This window comes from Spermophilus citellus, assembly GCF_964194105.1.
Source record: "Spermophilus citellus genome assembly, chromosome: 4".
NCBI classification, from domain to species: domain Eukaryota; kingdom Metazoa; phylum Chordata; class Mammalia; order Rodentia; family Sciuridae; genus Spermophilus; species Spermophilus citellus.
The window spans coordinates 219,873,802-219,893,449 of record NC_138185.1 but is presented as its reverse complement, the minus strand read 5'-3'; positions in this window follow the sequence as shown (position 1 = coordinate 219,893,449).

Here is a 19,648-nt window from a genome sequence, read left to right as displayed (position 1 = left end):
TGCTTAGTAATATGCTAAAGTGCTTCTTCAAAAAGTGAAAACAACTCTACATTGCAGATTTACCAAAAAAAAAAAAAAAATCTTTTGGGGCACCATTTTATTTTATATGCAAAGCCACATACAAATTAGGTTATGTGTTCATTCTTCCAAACAATCACAAAAAGTAGAAATAAAAAAAATCAATAATTATAAAAAAACAAAAAAAGAGAAATAAGAGAAAAGGAAAAGAACATTAAAAAAAAAAAAAACAGTGGGTGGGTTTGCATTTTGTTTTTTTTTTTCCAGAAAAAGCACCCCCTTCCCCAAGCCACGTATGAGCCCTTGTCCCTAAGAAGCAGAGAAAAGAGTTGAGGAACAACATTCTGGAAGCCTCTGGTCACAGCTGGCAAGAGAGGCCCTGCTCACCTGCTACCACTTATGGACCATCCTTAAATACATATGGCGGACCCAACCTGGTTCTGGAATCAGGAAGCAGTTCTTCAAATGGTCCTCCCTCCAGTCATCGTCTCCTGAGAATCTGCTTCATGCCACACACTGCTTGGGTGCTGTGAGACAGGACGAGCACCTGGACCTCTGGCTGCATGCATCAGAAATGGGGTAAAGAGTGACCATGACCTCAGGGCCCCCACACAGTTCCTCACTCTCTAAAGATCCCTGCTGTGGGAAAGTGGAGCTAATCATGTCTGTCTCCTAAGCCTGTTGAGAGGCCAGTAGAACCCGTAACAGAAGGTCTTTGAACCTAACAGATGTGCAAAAGAGTTAATTCTTCTTCCCGTTCTCCTTGCGTCATTTTTGACCTTTAAACCACTCATCACATTTTCTCCTGTACTCTGGTTTAATGGATTCCTTTCTTGTCATTTAGACCAGGACTTCTGGAGAGCCATGTGGTAGTCATTAGAGCTGCTTATAAGATCATTGCCAGCTCTCCTTCCCCAGCAATTGTGGGACTGCACTTCCCAGTCTCAGTGGCTCTGAGTGGGCTGAGCAAACCCTAGCCCTTAGCATGAGGGAAGTTCTGTGTGTCCCTTTGAACTGCTGCAGTCAGACACCCTTGAACTCTTCCTCATGGAACCAGCATTTTGAAACTTCTCTGTCAACCCAGATTCCATGGGGGAAGATATGGAGCCAGCCCACATAATAACCTAAACTCAGCTTTGGTTGTACCAGTTAGCGAGGTGTAGGGGGTGTTTGTTATAACAGTATAACCTAGCTCATCCTGATGATCATGGAACACAAAATATTAATTGTGTCATGGAGCCAGACTCAGGCCATATGGAAAGTCACTAGAAAGGGTACCAGCTATCTCAGGAAAAAGAGGAAGGTGCATAATTAGGGCTTCAGAATTTGGAATATGAGTCCAATAAACTTCCTGTTGCCAAAATATCAACAGTATATATGGAAAATGTAAACTGGACAGAGAGATGATGCTCTGGCTGCATTCCTGTCTCTGCAGAGTGCATAGGCACAGTGAAGAAGGATGCATAATCCTTTAGGGAAGAAAATAAAATTGTAAGAAAGTCAGAATGGCAGAATAATCGCCAGGAACATGTAAGGCAATAGAGAAAAATATATCCAGGGGTTAAGAAGACAAAATTCATATCAATGCAGTATTGGATGTGTTCGCCCCGGACTGGCTGTCACCGCCATGTGTGACTGCTTTGAGCAAGCACATAATCATCCCAGCCAAGGGGCAGTTCACTGAAAGGTTACGATGATAACATTCTCCTTAACGCATCACACCGCCACCCCAACCCGTCCGTCAGGAGAGCAACTTTCAAATTACTTTGCCAGGATCAGGACAGGAGTGAGGGTAGGGATCACGTGCCAACAACCTGACACTCTGTTCTCCAAAGGCGTGACCATGCTAATTTCCATTCCCATGGCTCACAGAGAAGGGGAGCCCGTGTCCATCCTCCAGGGCTCCCATCCAAGCCCTGAGGAAATGGCCAGTGGGGATTCAGGAGTGGAACCAACTTGCTGTTGGAGCCCTGGGTTTGAATCCTTGCCCCATCTCCTACTAAGTGTGTGACTTTGAGCTACAGACTTGACTTTTGTGTGCCTCAGTTTCCTTATATGTAAAATGATAATGCTAATGATAACTAAGAAAGATGTTATAAGGATTTAAGAAGTAAATTCATAGAATATACTTAGACGCTGTTAGGCAGGTAATTAAGTGCTCAATAAATGTAGCTGCTAGTATTATTGTTGTAGTTATTATTATCATATTTACTATCATCACCAGTAATTCTTAAGGCCACAGCTAGTAAATGGCAGAGAGAAGATTTTAATCACACTGTTTTCTGGTGAACCCTGAGGGACCAGGGTAAGAGGCAAACTGTGGTTATGGCAACAGCAGAGACACAAACAGAAAAACACCTACATCCTCTGACCTCCTGGCCTTCATGTGAAACCAACTGAGCCCACTGCCCATGGGCTAGAGATGTGTCCCTACACCAGTGCATCACCACCAAGCCTGGAGACTTTGCAGCTTCCCAAGTCCCTGCCAACCCCTTTACACGCCAAGCTCCCCAGTCCTAATTAGCCCAAAGCAAGTCATCTGGGTAAGCTGAATCTCAAACTCAGCAAGAAACTCCCACTCCTCATACATTGCTGGTGGGACTGCAAATTGGTGCAGCCAATATGGAAAGCAGTACTGAGATTTCTTGGAAAATTGAGAATGGAACCACCATTTAACCCAGCTATCCCTCTCCTCGGTCTATACCCAAAGGACTTAAAAGCAGCATACTACAGGAACACAGCCACATCAATGTTTATAGCAGCACAATTCACAATAGCTAAACTGGAACCAACTTAGATGCCCTTTGATAGATGAATGGATAAAAAATGTGGCATATATACACAGTGAAATATTACTCAGCAATAAAAGAGAATAAAATCATGGCATTTGCAGGTAAATGAATGGCGTTGGAGAAGATAATGCTAAGTGAAATCAGCCAATCCCCCTCCCCCCAAAAAAATGCCAAATGTTTTCTCTGATATAGGGAGGCTGATTCTTAGTGGGGTAGGGATGGGGAGCATGGGAGGAATAGAAGAACTCTAGATAGGGCAGAGGGGTGGGAGGGAAAGGGAGGAGGCAGGGGGTAATTAATGATGGGGGAATGTGATGATCATTATTATTCAAAGCACATGTATGAAGACACAAATTTGTGTGAATATACTTTGTGTACAACCAGAGATATGAAAAATTGGGCTCTATATGTGTAATAAGAATTGTAATGCATTCTGCTGTCATATGTAAATTTTAAAATAAATAAATAAATAAATAAATAAGACCATGAAAAAAAGAAACTTTCACTCTGATTGTAGGCTCCAAGAAGCAGGCAGAACAGCACAGTTTCTGTTCAGGAACTTCATTGATTATATAGGCCCATTGATGAAATAACAAGAGGTGGAAGATGATGTGAGGTGTTTCTTCTGTTTTTTTTTTTTCTTTTTCTTTAAGTGATTGCAAGTAAATGAAGAAAAAGCCATGAGCTATGTGTCACATACATTATAACATTACTTCCAAACTCCCTATCTGAGGCTCAGATGTTGTCATTTGAAACCAAGAGGTTCACAGACTGGGGGGAGACCAGGTGAGGATTTCTGAAGAGCAAGCCATTAATGTTGGAGAGTCTGCATATCTTTCCAATTTGGAAATTGCCAAAGAATCAAAAGTTTACTTGGGAAAGTCAGAAACTTTCCCCCATTGACTTCCCTTATACACCGTTTTCCTATTGACATCAAAAAAGCAGTTTCATTGATCATTTCTAGTGATTCGAAGGGGAGATTTACACTCAGTGCAAACCATTGATTGTAATGGTGATTCCTGTTGACTTAAAGAGGTGTTCAGCTCTGACTGGAATCCCAGCAGATGAGCAGGACCCATTTTCAATCATGTAAAAATCAATGTGCAGTCTTCACCCTCTTCAAACATCCCTTCTAATCACTTGGTATCAAGTTCCAAACTTTCCAAGAAAACTTTCAAAGCCGTGGCAATAAATGGATGCAGAATTGGGTCTCCTCCTTCATGGTGACCCCTGGATCAGGGATTTTCTACTTTGTCCTTTGTTGAATTCCCAGCTCTGTTTCAAGTCCCAGGTCCTGCTAGGCATGGTGGAATCAGATACATCTGAAATAGACAGAAGAATTCTGCAGGATAGACACAGGCTTCCACTGAATGATTTTAATCCCCATTTATCTTTTGGGAAGTGGCTCATTCCTTCTGTCAGTGTATACTCTACACCAACCACGGTCTAAGAAGTAGGGACACCTGTAAATCAGACAGCTAAAAACTACAGGTTTGCATACATTTCAGAGGAAGACACCAAAAGCAAAGGAGTAAGCAAAGGAACCGTACAGATATTTCAAATGAAGACAAGTGCAATAAAAAAATAATGAAATGGCATCACCGACTAGAAGTGCTTATGGCAATATTTGAATCTGGGTCACAGGAAAGTGGAACTCTGCTGACCTTGGCAATTCCACACCTCCCAGTCCCACCCCCTCCCCTTGACCTATGACCCCATTGCTCTGTGCTAAGGAACAGACAAAATTAATTGATACCAATTTTAAAGAGATGAATAAGGAAGTTGGGGGAGTGGGTCAGGCAGGAGAGGTCGGGCTTGTGCGTGCCCTTTCAATTGAGCTCCCAACTGTTTTTTGGTTGTTGTTTTTTTCACTAAGAACACATTGGGATTGACTATGTTCCTTTGCTTTTATTCTTTTTTGAATACCTAACAGCGGAATGCATTACAATTCTCATTACCCATATAGAGCACAATTTTTCATATCTTTGTATATAAAGTATGTTCACCCCAATTCATGTCTTCATACATGTGCTTTATTCTATCCTATGTTGATTGTTTTCAAATTGCCATTTATGTCTCTATAATAAATATTTTTTCTTATTATGCCGAAGATCACCTGTAATAATTAGAGGGATTTCTGAGGTTCCGAAAGTCCTCTGGAATCAGGAGAGGCGCAGTGAAGACCTTTGACAACAGGGACCCTCGCTGGGGGCCGGAGCAGCAGGAGGAGGAGCTGGCACGGACTGTTTCCTGGGTTTCAGCTTGGCTGGCCTGTGCTCGCTCAGTTTCCTTTTCTCACATTTTATTGTCTTCTGCTCCTAAATTTTCTTACTTTCTCTGCACATTTGTGCCCAAGAGCCCAGCCCTTTCAGATAAAGCAGTTTGGGGACCCCATGAGTCAAGTTATCAATTCACAAAGTCCTCTTCAGCAAGCTCCTTTGGGACCTCAGGTTCTGTGCGCCTTCTAGGGAAACAGGGGTGCGGTGGACGACGGAACCAAAGGTGACCGTGCTCTGCCCTAGCTTTCCAGAAGTTTCCTTCAGGAGGAGGAATGACATCCATGTGATGAGAAAACTGTCAAGGGAGGAAGACCATGAGGTCTGGGGAGACCCCGTGACTGTCCACTGTGGTGCCACGGGCGTCTGAGGCTGTCCACCTGAGCCTCGGTGGCACTCAGACAGTGGTGTCTTGAAGCAGGGCGCTTGGGGTGCTGAGGACTCTGGAAGGGCCCCTGCTGTGCCCCTCTGCCCCACCCCCTTTTCCTCTCTCTCTAGCATTCCTAGAAACAAGAATCCTGCTTCCCCAAGGTGGGTGAGAGAAACCAAAAATGCTACTCTCCCGTCTCCCTGCCTTTCTGTGGAGGAGCTGGCCCTGAAGAAGACTGCAGACCTTGTCTGACAGTGGGCACTAAGGCTCTGATCTCAAAAGGGGCCCCGTCCTACACCCAGGAAGAAGAAGTGCCACCGCACAGACCAAGAAGACTCCGAACGGGCTGGCTGGGTCCCCACTCAGCTTGACACCATTACGTCATACCCTTTCGTCCAATTGCATTCCAGGTGACAGCACATGCAAATCAACAGTGGGCCCTGGGCCTTGAGTCTTCATCTCTGAAGGCTCCCTATCACCCAAAATTTTGATGGCATCAACTTTTACACCTTCCTCTTGTCCATTTATCTGTCATGGAGTGCTGGCAGTGACCCTTATGATGTGAGCGGAATATATTACACCTTTCTGCCCCTGCAGCTTCCGAGGGGTATTTGAAGATGTGGAGGAAAGAGGAACAGCCACCTGGGAGCAGGAACAGCATGAGCCAATATCTAGAGGCTGGGAAGCTTGAGACTCGGGAGAAATCAAGAGCAGACCCAGGACTCCAGAGGACTGTTGAGAGCCAGGTCAAAATGCCACCAAGAACTGTCCCTATGCAAGTCAGGGAAAGCCAGGACCCCTCTGAGCTACCTGCAGAAACCTCTGTGCCTTTTCCTCTGAAAGTGGAGTAGGACTAGCTGAGCTCAGAGGCTGTGTTGGGGATTCATTGAGATGATGCCAACTGAGACGGAGCACAGGCCTGGCGTGTGGCAAGCACAGGGATGTGTGTTGTGCTGTAGGCAAGGCTCACCTGGTACCATGCAAGCTCTGAGCTGCTGGTAGAATCGTGCCAACACAAGCCTGGCAGAGAACAGCGCCACCGCAGAGGACAGAGGGACTTAGGGAGGAAGGAAAACACATTCCAAATATTGTCACCTGGTTCCAACTGTACCTGAAGCCAGAGAACCTTGGATTTTTTCATTTTTAAGACCCACTAAATTCTCTCTTTGGCTTAGGCCAATTTACATTGATTTTTTGCTGCTTTATCCTGAAAGAAATGCTACTTACTTCAATATTATGATTCTTACAATCTTGGATTTTGAGTGCAGCTTGTATCCAAGAATTTATCCCATGAATTGATATAGGAGTGATCAATAAGAAATTTGAGCTCAATTCAGGAATCCTGGGGACAGGTCTGCATCGTGACTTTTGTGGCTGTAAGGCACTTTTCCCCTCCTCCATACACATATGCACGTATGTTCAAAGTTACACGTTTATTATTTTATAACTGGGCTGGCATAGGGATGCATGGAGTCCAGGCTGAATTTGTTCTTATACATTTGTTATTATTCTATTTATTTTTCTTCTGATTTTCAAAGAAATTAAAATCAAGACCATTTTGTGAGCCTTGAGAAATACTCTAGGCCCCTGCACTCTGCCTGTGACACCTAGCGGCTCTGTCAGGAGTTTCCCATCTCAAGAGGACTTGGGTGGTAGATGCACAGCGGCCTCTTCATCTTGTTCTGCAATGCCAATCATGCCTTGTTCCTGCACAAAGTGTTTTCATTTGATACTTGAGATTGAATTCCAAACTTGACCCACAGCCCGCAGAAGGCCAGGGCCGGGCACCCAATTCTGCTGCTACCAAGTAGCATGATTCCAGCACCCGCCAAGGTGGGTCCCCTCTCACATCATCTGCAAAACAGAAGAGGTCAGGATAAGTGATCAGGTCTCCTCCCAGCACTGAAAGGTTGAAACACGGCCCCTCTCCCATGTTCCCATTGCCATCTAAGCAACTCCCTACACCTATCCGTTTACCCCGTCTCCCACCACACACAAGCAGGCTGGGCTATTCCTTCCTTAAAAAATTGCTAATGGCCAGAGAATAAACGAAGAAGCTAGAGAAGAAAAAAAAAAAAACATCAGTGAGGAAGGGTACCACGAAAGCAGCAGACCTCCTAGTATTGTATGTCTCATCTCTCTCTTACAAGACTTCCACCTTGTTTATCATGTTTAGATTGTAATTCCCCAGGGCAAGCAAGCCATCTGCAATTTCCAAAGTGCCTTCTAAATAATCAGTAATCAAGAGATGCCAAGTAATCGTGATCGCCCGTGCACTTGAGGAGGGTCATCTGCCAGCCTCCTGTCTTCAAGAACCACGGCTCTTTGCTTGGACACTGAAATTGCTGTGTGGGGTTACCATGGAAGCCTGCCCCTGCACATTCCCATTATTATTATCGTGTTCCCCTAATACTTTCATTGAAAGATAATCACGTTATGAATATTAACTTTTATAGGCTGCATTTGTAACTGCTTATGTGTAAAGAAGCGGCACTTTCTGAAATCCAAATGACACTAATAATTTAGTCAATTTACTTTTTCCCATCTTCGTGTTTACAGTCGTGTTATTTTGTAACTGCGCCATCTGAATCTTGATATAGCCATCCTGGTAATAAGCCTTTCTGTTCTCCATATTTAAAGATTCTTTTGTGGGGCTGGGGATGTGGCTCAAGCGGTAGCGCGCTCGCCTGGCATGCGTGCGGCCCGGGTTCGATCCTCAGCACCACATACCAACAAAGATGTTGTGTCCGCCGAGAACTAAAAATAAATATTAAAAATTCTCTCTCTCTCTCTCCTCTCTCACTCTCTCTTTAAAAAAAAAAAAAAAGATTCTTTTGTGGCGCAGAACAGAATTGGCTTGAACACCCTCATTCAATAAATATTTATTGAGTTCCTACTAGGTGTCAGAGCCTTGGTAGGTCCCCAGGACACATGCGTTAACGGCTCAGAGAGGGCAGCCAGGGAGACACACCCAGAAACCACTGACCCACAATTAGAAATGACTTCATACATGTACAGAATAGAAATGAGGGGAGGAGCCCTCGAGGGGCTTCAAGGGGGGATACCTGATCCGTTTGGGGGTTCAAGGAGGATTTTCTGAATTTTAAGCATTGAGAAAAAGAGACTAAAAGAAAAACTAAATGAATGAGACGTGTAACCTGACTAGTGTGTATCAGGATGCAGAGAACCTTCACCCTCCTTAGGATACCCATTATTTAAAAAATATTAATAACAAAGAACCCCAGAAAAAAATAGAATATGCCAGTGTTGGCCCAGATGAGAAGGCAGAATGCCGGTGTTTGCTGGCGAGAACGTAAAGCAACGCAGTCTCTATGCTGTTCATTGTAGCCTCAACAGATAAAACCAGATTACCATGTGATCCTGCCATCCCCCTGCGGCGTCCCCAACCAAACAGGAGAGGAGGAAGCACCCCCAGGCTCTGTCCACGGAGGAACGCATCGATCCAGTGTGGTTGACATACACATCAGAGCAATTTTCAACCTTAGAAGAGAAATTCTGACACATTCCACCACACGGAGGAAACTTGAGGACATGACGCTCAGTGAGTGACCTGGCCAAGGACAAGTAGGCAGCATCCGCTTCACCAGGGCGTGCAGAGCAGTCAGACTCGACAGACAGGAAGTCCCATGGAGGTTGCTGGGGCTGGGAGGACGGAGGAGGCAGCAATTGTCTAAAGGGGCAGAGTTTCCACTGGGAAAGAGGAGAAGGTTCTGGAGACAGTGGGTTGATGGCTGAAGGACTGCGTGAATATGCTTCAGGCCACTGAACTGAGCCGTTAAAAACAGTTGCCTTTATGTTCTGTGTATTTTTCACAATTATAATAATAATAAAAGGTGCAGAGAACCACACCCCCCTTCCAACTCCAAACTGCGTTAGTACAGTCCAACTCCTCTCCCATTTTCTAAAATGTGGTCTTCCTGGGAGCTGCTGGCATTTGTAAGTCAGCTCTATTTGTAAATACAATTAAAAATCCAACCACCAAACACCACCATCCAAGGGGTAAATGCTCTCAGGCTCTGAAACTGAGTGCCGTCGTCCCCATTAACAGTAATGAGAGTCCCACGGCTAAGCCTCCGCGCATCGTGTTCAAAATTTACCCCCTAGAGTTTGCAGATGGGGAAAAAAAAAAGATCATCTTATGTACAAACAGAAAACAGAAAATAAAGCCAGAATTTGTAATCTGACCATGGAGATGCCACTGGGAGATGAACAGGCAATCTGGTGAGCGCTGCTGCAGACAGATCCCCTAAGGGGGCTCTTGCCAAAGTAGCATTGAGGTCCCCAGAGTCCCTGTCTCCGAGTAGGTGTCACGGCCCTCGAGGGGCTGGTGGCCCCAGGTCAGAAACCTAAGCTGTAATTCTACTACCTGTTTTCTAATCCACAATGTCTTCTTAAGGCAGATGAAAATAAAGATAGACAAATTCTTCCTGCATCCTACGAGAGTTCTCACGCCTTTCATTTCAATGAATTTTGGTGGAGGTCTTTAAGAGTCCGAGTGCATTCTCATAATTAAAGACTTCAAGTTGTTAATTCCCTCTTCACTTTCTGAATTTCCCCCTGGAGCCTTTGTCATGTTTTAGTTGTTAGGAAATGGAGCCAAATTAACACAAGGAAAAGGGGTTTTATTGGAAGTCAATCATATATATATGATATGTGTGTGTGTGTGTATGTATATCTCACTGTCTCCCTGTCTCCGCTGTCTCTGTCTCACTCCACTTTAATCTTTCGGTTACTATTGTTCCATCTCTTCCCCATGACATCTCATAGACTCCTGCCCTACTCTTTTCAACACAGCTCCATTTTCCAGAATTTTCCTGTAGACAGCACTCCAGCCTCATTTGATCCCTGGTCACAGTGAGGGTTGAAACGGCCTCTTCCACTCCCAATGCACTTCTGCCTGACCAGGTACCACTCTGAAGGACTGGAAACGTGATCCTGCTGGTCACAACCTTGCCACTGGGTTAATGCTTTCTAACCATGTTCTGACCTTTTCCTTCACACGTCACAGCCATGGGTGTGGGAAGGAGAGAAATTGTACAGCTTTCTACACATACTTGTGAGACTAAGAACTAGAGAAATTCTCTGAAAAGGTTTTGTGAACTTAGCAAGCAAACCAACCAATCAACCAACCAACCAAAACATCCATATTTGCTTTAAAGCTTCAGGTCCCCCAAAACAGTCTATGATCAAGATATTCCCGTGGCAATGTTAAGACACTAGTTGCCTCCTTCTCTCTACCAGAATTTATACTGATGGTGCAGAAATTATGGTGGGACTCATGAAAATGTGGTGAATATACACAATGGAATGCTACTTGTCTATAGAAATGATGGAACCCTGACATTTGCAACAATGTGGATAAACCCAGAGGACATTATGTTAAGTGCAATAAGCCAGACACAGAAAAATAACTATGACATGATTTCAGTCATGGGAAGAAATTTTAAAGCTTGATTGCATAGAAGTAGAATAGGGTAGGGTAAGGATGGTGGATGGTCAGAGAGGAAGGATCAGTTCCCCCATGTGACTGCACAGACAGATGATGAGAGCTAATAACCATGTATTGCATGTTTTAAGGGAGCTATAAATGATCTTGAATGTTATTACCACAAAGAAATGATAAATGTTCAAGGTGATAGGCATGCTGCTAACCCTGATTTGATCATTTTTTAATGTTCAGTTGTCCAAAAACATGTAAATTATTACATGTCAATAATAATTATTTTAAAAGTCATGGTGCACAAAGGTGCCTGTGCTTCTGCATAGGCTATAGTAGAAGCATGAGCTTCCTGTTAGCACCATGTTCTTCAAGACCACACACTTGAAGTTAAAATAAACAATGCCAGTTGCACTTCAGAATGTCCTTCATGAAGCTGTAGTAATTATTAATTTTGTTATATCCTGACCCCCATCTGCATTCCTTTTTGATATTATGTGTAACAAGATGAAAGAAACCCACAGAATGCCCTCTAAAGTGCAGGGGATGTCTTGAAGAACACATTTAAGTGATTGATGGTTGAGTAGCCAGCTAAAGTAGCCCATTTTTTCATGCAATGACATTTTTACTTAAGTAGACAACTGACAGAAAGAGTGTAGCTCCTCAGACTTGAAGACTCAAAAGACATTTTTCTCAGAAATGAATAAAATAGTCCTGCCATTTGAAAGAAAACAACTGATAACAGCAAGTTTGAAATTAAAATATTTGAAAATCTACCACTGTGAGCTTGAAGGATCACAAATATTCACAACAAGTTGAAATTGCTAGTATATTATTAATGTGGTTTTGAAAATATTTTGTAGCTAACTGCACCAATATTTTGAAGATCAGTGTCACTCAGTAAACCAGTATTTTCCAAAAGACCAATGTATACAAATCACACTAGCCCATGATCACTTCCATTCAAGTTCAAGACCAAGGATGGATTTTAACAAGGAAGAATGAAAAGCTCTTTGACACAGTTTATTTTCACATTTTCTATTACAACTAACCTTTAAGACAACTCACCACTTAGAAAGTTTTGGTGTAGTTACTGTCAGGGAAAACATCAAAGATAATCTGAAAAGACTATTTAAAAAATGAGTGGGAAAACATCAATAAAACCAACATCTTAATCAAAGGTGGGTTTCTTAATTTTATCAATGTACCAAGTTGACACGAGTCCTAGAGGAAGGTGAAGGAAGGGTATCAGGATCCCATGCTCTCCTTGCAACTCCTCTGTAGGTCTAGAAATGACTTCTTGAGAAAAAAAAATTGAAAACTACCATAATAACTGTTTTAGGCAACTTTTTTCACTTCTGTGACTGAAAGGATCCAACCAAAATAACTGTATAGGAAGAAAAGTTTATTTGAGGCTACAGTTTCAGAGGTCTTAATCCATAGAAGACTGGCTCCGTTCCGTGGGACTAAAGGTGGGGCTGAACAGCATGGCGGAAGGGTGTGGCAGAGGGAAGCAGCTCACATGGTGATCAGGAAGCAGAGAGAGGTTTCCACTTGCCAGATACAAATATATACCCCAAAGCCACACCCCAATTCCCATCTCCTCCAGCCACACCCACCACTTCAGGTACCACTCAGTCAATACTCATCAAGGATTAATTCACTGATTGGGATAAGACTCTCACAACCCAATCATTTCTCCTCTGAACCTTCTTGCGTTGTCTGACCTGTGAGCTTTTGGGGAACATCTCACATCCAAAGCATAAGAATAACCAACAGCAGTGGCTTCCCAGTTCATTCAGGTTTTATCCAAAAGAGCTCTTGTGAGCTGCTCGCCCTCCTACTCTGGCCTCATGAGACCTCTCTCCCCAGCCCCCTCAGATGCCCTCATGCTGGCCTCCTACTGTTCTGGAAGCTGCTTCCCAGGCTCCTTCGCCACACCTGGGACACCTGGGGTCACCCTCAGCCTCTCCTTGGCCAACAACTTTAGTTCCTTCGAGTCCTTGTGAAAGGCCTCCTCTGCTATGAGGCCTCGCCTGACCGTTCTCTTTAGAGAACAACTACCTCTCACCTCAGGCCCTGTGGCTCTTCCTCCTTCTGCACATCCCACTCTCCTCCTACGTCCCTGCTCCATTTCTCTGTGCTTGCTTCTTCCTGGACATCAGTTTGATGGTCATTCCTGAATCCTCAGTGCCTGGAACACTGCTTGCCCAAGTCACTGCAAGCCTCTGGCGTGTCAGGTTTACTGACGACCCACCTGGACTTTGCATGTTTATCAAGTAGACTCCAAGGTGTAAACCTCCTTGCTACAGAGGAGACGAGGGTAACAGACCCCAAATAGCCCCCCACAGCTGGAGCTAACAGGTGGGAAGAGGCCCCTTCCAACAGCCCCGGGAATAGCAGTTTCCCTGCTCTTTGCCCTGGCTCTGTGTGCCTCCATTAAGACACTATGTGCACCAAGGTGAAGGTTATGGAGGATTTAGGAAGGCGCCTCTCTAAGTACCTTCGGACTCCCCAGAGGGCTTTTCTTATGTGGTAGATATTATAATGAAAAAAGGCCCAGACATGACAGGAGACACATGGGCAAAGACAGCCACTAAAACCAGAATGATTTTGTCACATTCCAAGGTAGCCCTCTCCCACTGCACCTACAGCACCCCTCAACAGTGGCCCCCTAATTTGCATAGGTAATTGACAGCTTGTTAACAGCTCATTAAGAACACTGAAAACCATGTGACAACTGCAAACGTGTTCCTAAATGGGGACAGAATCTGTGAATTGAAGAATACTGAGAACTCAATCAGATCTCAGACTACAGGTCAGAAAACAAGTGAAACACAGGAACATCAAACAACTTAAAAAAAAAAAAAAAAAGACTTTATTCAAGAGTCCTGTGGCCTCAGGGTGGTTAAGTACAAACCTGGGCCATGAAGACATTCAGGATTCAGCTCTAACCAATGTGATGATATGAGTTCCAGTTTAATATAAGTATGTAATGGCAAATCATTTTCAGTTTCTAAAAACACCCATTAAACTGCTTATGCAGTTTTAAAATTTGTTCTTAAAATTCACCTTTTTTCATAAACACAAGTCATTTAGACACCACAATCTAATATTCTGCAAGTGAGAAAAATGTAAAGTGTAATTTGATTTTAGCCTATAAAAAGAAGATAAGTTTCCTGATTTGCACTCAGTTACTATCGGTAAATTTGGAGGCTGCGGTTTTTTTAAAAGAACATTTGAATATAAATAGTGCAAATAATTGTTACATCAGCAAATCTCTTCTGAGCATCAGATGCCCGTGCAGAATCTTTTGAAGAACTGTTTCTACCGGGTGGAATAACCAGTTTAGAGGGGGCGGGCTGCTCCACTGCAGAGCCACCCTTGGCCCAGGGTCACCTGTGGCCAAGGGAGGGCACAACCTTCTCTGCTACAGAGCATAAGAATCCTTATTTTTCCTCCTTCTGCCCAGGCCCACTGGAGACAAATGAATGGCAGGTGTGGACTCAGGGCCTGGGAGAGGCTGCCCCACGCTCAGTCCTTGGGATTCTGTTGAAGCCAGCCTTGCCCACCAACTGGGCACCCCTCCAGCTCCCCTCATGGAACTGCCTCACCTGGTTAGTGACCCCATATTCTGTCTTCCTATAAGATCCAGCCCAAGGAACTCTGCCAAGACCGTAGGGCCCTATGGGGAAAACAGCACAAAGTCAGATTTAGGGGGCTCTCAGGAGAGTCATCAGAGCCCTGGGGTCTCCACTCACCAGCCAAGGGGTCCCTTCTGGCCTAGATACTTAACCTAAGAAGGCCTCGATTTGTTCCCCCTGTAAAATAAGGGTGGCACCATGTACATAGAAATGAGATGGATCCCATATACACAGAAGCGTTGAAGTTGTCTGTTGAGATCCAGCCTCCAGACAATGCTTACAGTCTCAAAGGTCTTACTATAAAGGTCATAGTGGAGACGTCCATCAGTGGAACAGAGACATACGGTAGCCTAACTAGACTGGATGAACTGGATGAGGCACGGCTCCATCTCCAGAGACTGAACTGAATGATCAAAAGGATTAAGGTGGTGGCAGAAGCTGAAAGTGGAAGTCCAGACTGCAGCGAGAGCAGGGGAACCTTCCACTCCCAGCACCCCTGAGATGTGCCCCAGCATCGTCCACCGAGTCTCCTCGCTGGGCTTCCACGTGGTCAGGGAGCTGCGGCACGGACAGTGTGGTGCAGCAGGAGGGTGCATTGATAACAGCAAGAACAAGAAGCTTTGGGTTTTATTTTTATTTCAAGTTCACGACGGCAGTGGTAAACCGGTAGACTATGTCAGTTTGCAGATATCTGATGCTTAGCCTGGGAGACATCAGATTAGATTTTTTTTTTTTTAATTTCTCGTGTGCACCATTTTGTGGAAAATGCCACAAAAATGCAAACAATTTTCTCTCAGAAAACTAAAAGATGAGGCTCACCCAACTGTATTCTCACACTGTGGCAGTTTGCTGGTGTTAAGGGGCCTGGTTACGGCCCATGCTCATGGACATTGCCAACCCAGCTCCTCTGGCCAGCTGAATTTGGGGACTTCCAAGCACCTTGTACTGTAACCACCTCCTTAAAATTCTCTTCTTGGGATTGGGAATGTAGCTCAGTGGAGGGCACCTGCCCAGCATGTGCAAGGGCCTGTGTTCCCTCTTCACAAAAAAAAAAAAAAAGAAAAGAAAACAAAGGAAGAAAAAAAGAAAACTATTTCCTGGACAGGCATGGTGGCATGCCTGTAATCCCAGTGACTTGGGAGGCTGAGGCAGGAGGATCTCAAGTTCAAAGCCAGCCCCCGCAAAAGCGAGGGGCTAAGCAACTCAGTGAGTCTTTAAATAAATATAAAATAGGGCTGGGAATGGGGCTCATTGGTCAAGTGCCCTGAGTTCAATTCCTGATACCCACCCCAAAAAAGAACCTATCTCCTGAATCCTCCTCCCACTCATAAAGTCGGTCTGTGACACTATCTTAGGAAGGAGGATGGTGAGTCTCAAGAAATTCAGGAAACTTTTCCAAGATCACACATTTGTCAACTTGCTGAATAAAGTAAAGCCCCTGGGAACCACAACAGGGTCATAGAAGGAGCTGGAATAATTGTCTTCTTTCTTGCTGTTCCCTCCCCTCTTCCCCCTGGTCCTGGCCTCCTGTCCCACTCTTCTCTGAATCTATTTAAATCTTTTTAGGAAATGACTCTCAACATGAAACAAAGATATAGATTGCCTTGGTTTTTGTTTTTTTCTTCCAAATGTAATTTTCTTGTCCTAGACCCGGAAAATTCCTTTAGGTGGGGGCAGTGTCTGGGTTTCCACTCTGCCTCCCAGAAAGCCTGTTGCAGGCAAGGCAAGTGACGGGTCCTATACACCATTAGTCATGAAGGTAGGGGATCTTCAACTATATCTTGTGGTTAAACATATTTCAGATCAGATAAGTTGAACCCTGGGGATCCAGCTCCTCAAGTAAGAGATCTGAGAAAAGAACAAGAGAAACTCTTTTGTGTTATAGCCGACACCAACGACTGTGCACAAAAATCCATGCCATCTCTACGTAATGGTCAGTGTAAAGCAGGCGCTTCAAGAGAGGTCCACTCTGAGGCCTGCAAGGACACCATGTTGCTACTGAAGGGTGGTCAGAGTCCTGGGACCCTGAGCATCTGCCGGGAGCTGGGACATATCCCAGATGTACAGGATGAGAATCCCTGGAGGTGGGGCCCGGGGACAGTGCTTCCAATACTCCATCCAGGTGGTTCCTAAACACTGAAGTTTGAAAATCACCAGCTGCACACTGAATCCCAAGGGGGTCTGTGAAAACACTAATGCCAGATTCAGAAATCATACTTCAGGCGGGCCCAGTTAAAATTGGCTTTCAGATGAGTGACAGATAATTTTTAAGTATAAAATATGTCCCAAGCATTTTCTTTGGTCAAGCACCCAAGCCAGTTCTTCCCTCAGGGATTCTCATCTCCTGAGCCTCACAGGGCCTGGGCCTTGGTTCTGCTAAAGCTGATGGGCAGCAGAGCAGAAAGGTGAACCCTGGGAAGCAGACCCTTCCCTCCTGAAGGCTCTCCTTGGTCACTCTTTGACTTAGACTCTGACTCTGGGGTTGGGGCACAGGGTGGCAGTGGAGAAGATCAATCTTCCTGAAGTGGAATGGATTGAAGTTACTGAAAATGGCCTTGGGCCATTGAATATGGAATCCTTGTGACACAACGTGTTAGGTGCAGGACAGGCTGAACTATGCTATCTGCAGGGAAAGCTGAACAAATGTTAGCTGCAGGATGGCCCACACACTCAACCCCTACTCTGTCTGGTCCTTTATCACCTGTTTGTGTCAAAGCTGAACACTCAACCCCGCTCAAGGCCTGAACATTTAACACCCACCCCTCGTGCCAACAAGGCAGCTTGCAGACCCAGAGGCCCCCTTAGATTGGGGCTATAAAAACTCTCTCCTGCCAGGCCCCTCTCTCTTTTGCTCTCTTGCTCTGTCTCTCTTGCTCTTGCTCTCTCTTTCTTCTCTTTCTCTCTCTTTCTTTCTTTTCTCCTTGGTTGCACTGCTGCAATAAAGATCTCTTGGTTGCTCCGAGTGTTGTGGTCACTTTCCTTTCACGATACCATGATTTCTTTTATTCTGCAGCTAAGTACACGTTGCCATTGTTTCCTTCAGGAGAGACAACAAAACCCTGCCACCACACGTCTAACAAATGAGCAAGGGCTGCTCAAGGTGCGTCAGGTGGTCCCTGGTGGGAAGGACTGGGACAACCATGAATGACCTGGGACTGGGGGCGTGGGGTTTTGGCTTGGGTTTGCTTTCCTAATATTTGAGCTCCATGGGCACTTGGGTCACGAACCAAGTTGCCCTGGACATCCCAGACAGCCAGGTTCTCTTAATATGTTCTCCCTCTCTTGGATCAGACTCTTGCTCATTTTAGAAGGCAGCAGGTGAGGTACAGGGCAGGAGATACTCAGTGACCAAGGGCTGCAGGTGCCCTGAAGCCCAGAGCCAGTTGCCCTACACAAGGTCCAGCTCAGGGCTCCCCCTCACAGCTCCACTAACAGCCAGAACTAATGTGAGTTGAAAGTTTCCCTTTCTTGGATCATAAACCTGACCAAGTGTGTGGCTCAGTTTAAAGGCCTGGAGAGCCTGTTTTCTCCTTAGGGGGGAACATTTTCTCCCTTTGCCCAATGGCCTGCTCCTTACAGGATTGTAGAATTCCAGCCTGGAACAATAACAGTAAGGTTTGACCATAAGGTCAAAAACACTGACAGTACCATGGGCCTTTGTGTTTACATGCACCGGAGTTTATTGTTAGCTTGGATCTTTTGTTTGTGTCCTATTCCTTACACACACCCCTCCACTGAGTCCCTTAAACATGCAAACACACTGAGGTGCCGTTCCGCTCAGGCCCTTCCATCATATCTACTTCTCGTGGTAGCCACCCGCAAGCTTGGTGTGTCTGCTACCTTTCCTTTCCCGTCTTCTTTCCCGGTGAACTTTATAATTTGCATTGATTTTATTTTACACAGAGATTTGATTTAGTTTCAGTTTGATCTTTAAATCAAAGAGTCTCATGGCCCAAGTTTGAGGATGTTTCTGAATTACCATTTGGCATTTCCCTCTCCAGGGATCCCAGAACCATGCCTAGTTGTTTTGACATGGGGATTCCCACGTCACAAATACAAGGTGAACTTGAATTCTCCCATATATAGTACCATATATATGGTTATAGCTTTGATTTATCGTGAAAGACTTTTTTTTCTTTTTCTACTCAGAGGCCAAGGTAAACAGAGCGTTTTCCTGCTCTATCCCCTAAATGTCAGGTCTTTAAAAGGTGCATATTTTATGCTATAGTTCTAATTCCTACAACAAGTAGATTCAAACCTTATTTACATTCCCAATGTGGGCAAGAAATAACCAGATCCTAGCGTATATGATTTAAACTTATTTTAGCAAATAGAACTTTATCTTTCTCACATAAGAAGATTTGAAGTAGGAAGCCCCAGGTTGACAGTCCTTCCGGGACTGAAGGACACTGTGGTATCAGCAAACTGAATATTCATTTTAACACCTAGCTTCTTTTTAAGCCCAGATGCATACTTTTAAATGCTATATTTCTCTAGTATCTCCATGTATTTATACCAGGAAGGTGACGTTCACTGGCTCAGACTATCTATTGTTAAAATCAAAAGTGTGAAAGTTATTCTTGCAATTGAAGAGCCAGAGACTATGAATTCTTGGCAGCAGAATGAAGTATAGGAATGGAGACTCTGAGTTTGAGGAGATTAGATGTCAAGTGTGTGACTGTGATTTTGCAGAACTATTCAAAAGCAACTCAAGCAAACTAAAGTAAGAAGGAGAAAACTCCAACAGAGTCTAGAATAATTTTGTAATTATAATTATTTATGACAACTCATCAATAACTATAGCTCCTTAACAAACTATCCCAAAGCTTTGTGGCTTAAAATGGCAATGAGGCATTGGGATTGTGCGGCCAGAAATTTGGCTAGGGCTCAGCTGGGTGATTCTTCTGTTCCATGTGGTGCTGACAGAGGGCACTCAGTGGTGTTCATGTGGTGGAGAGACTGGTAGGAAGGAATCACTCACGCATCTGACATACTGTCTATCTGGGGTAGTGGGGACTGTTGACAGGAATGCCAATATGTGACATCCCTAGCTTAGTGGTCACAGAAGAGCCAGATGTCTGAAGTGGTTC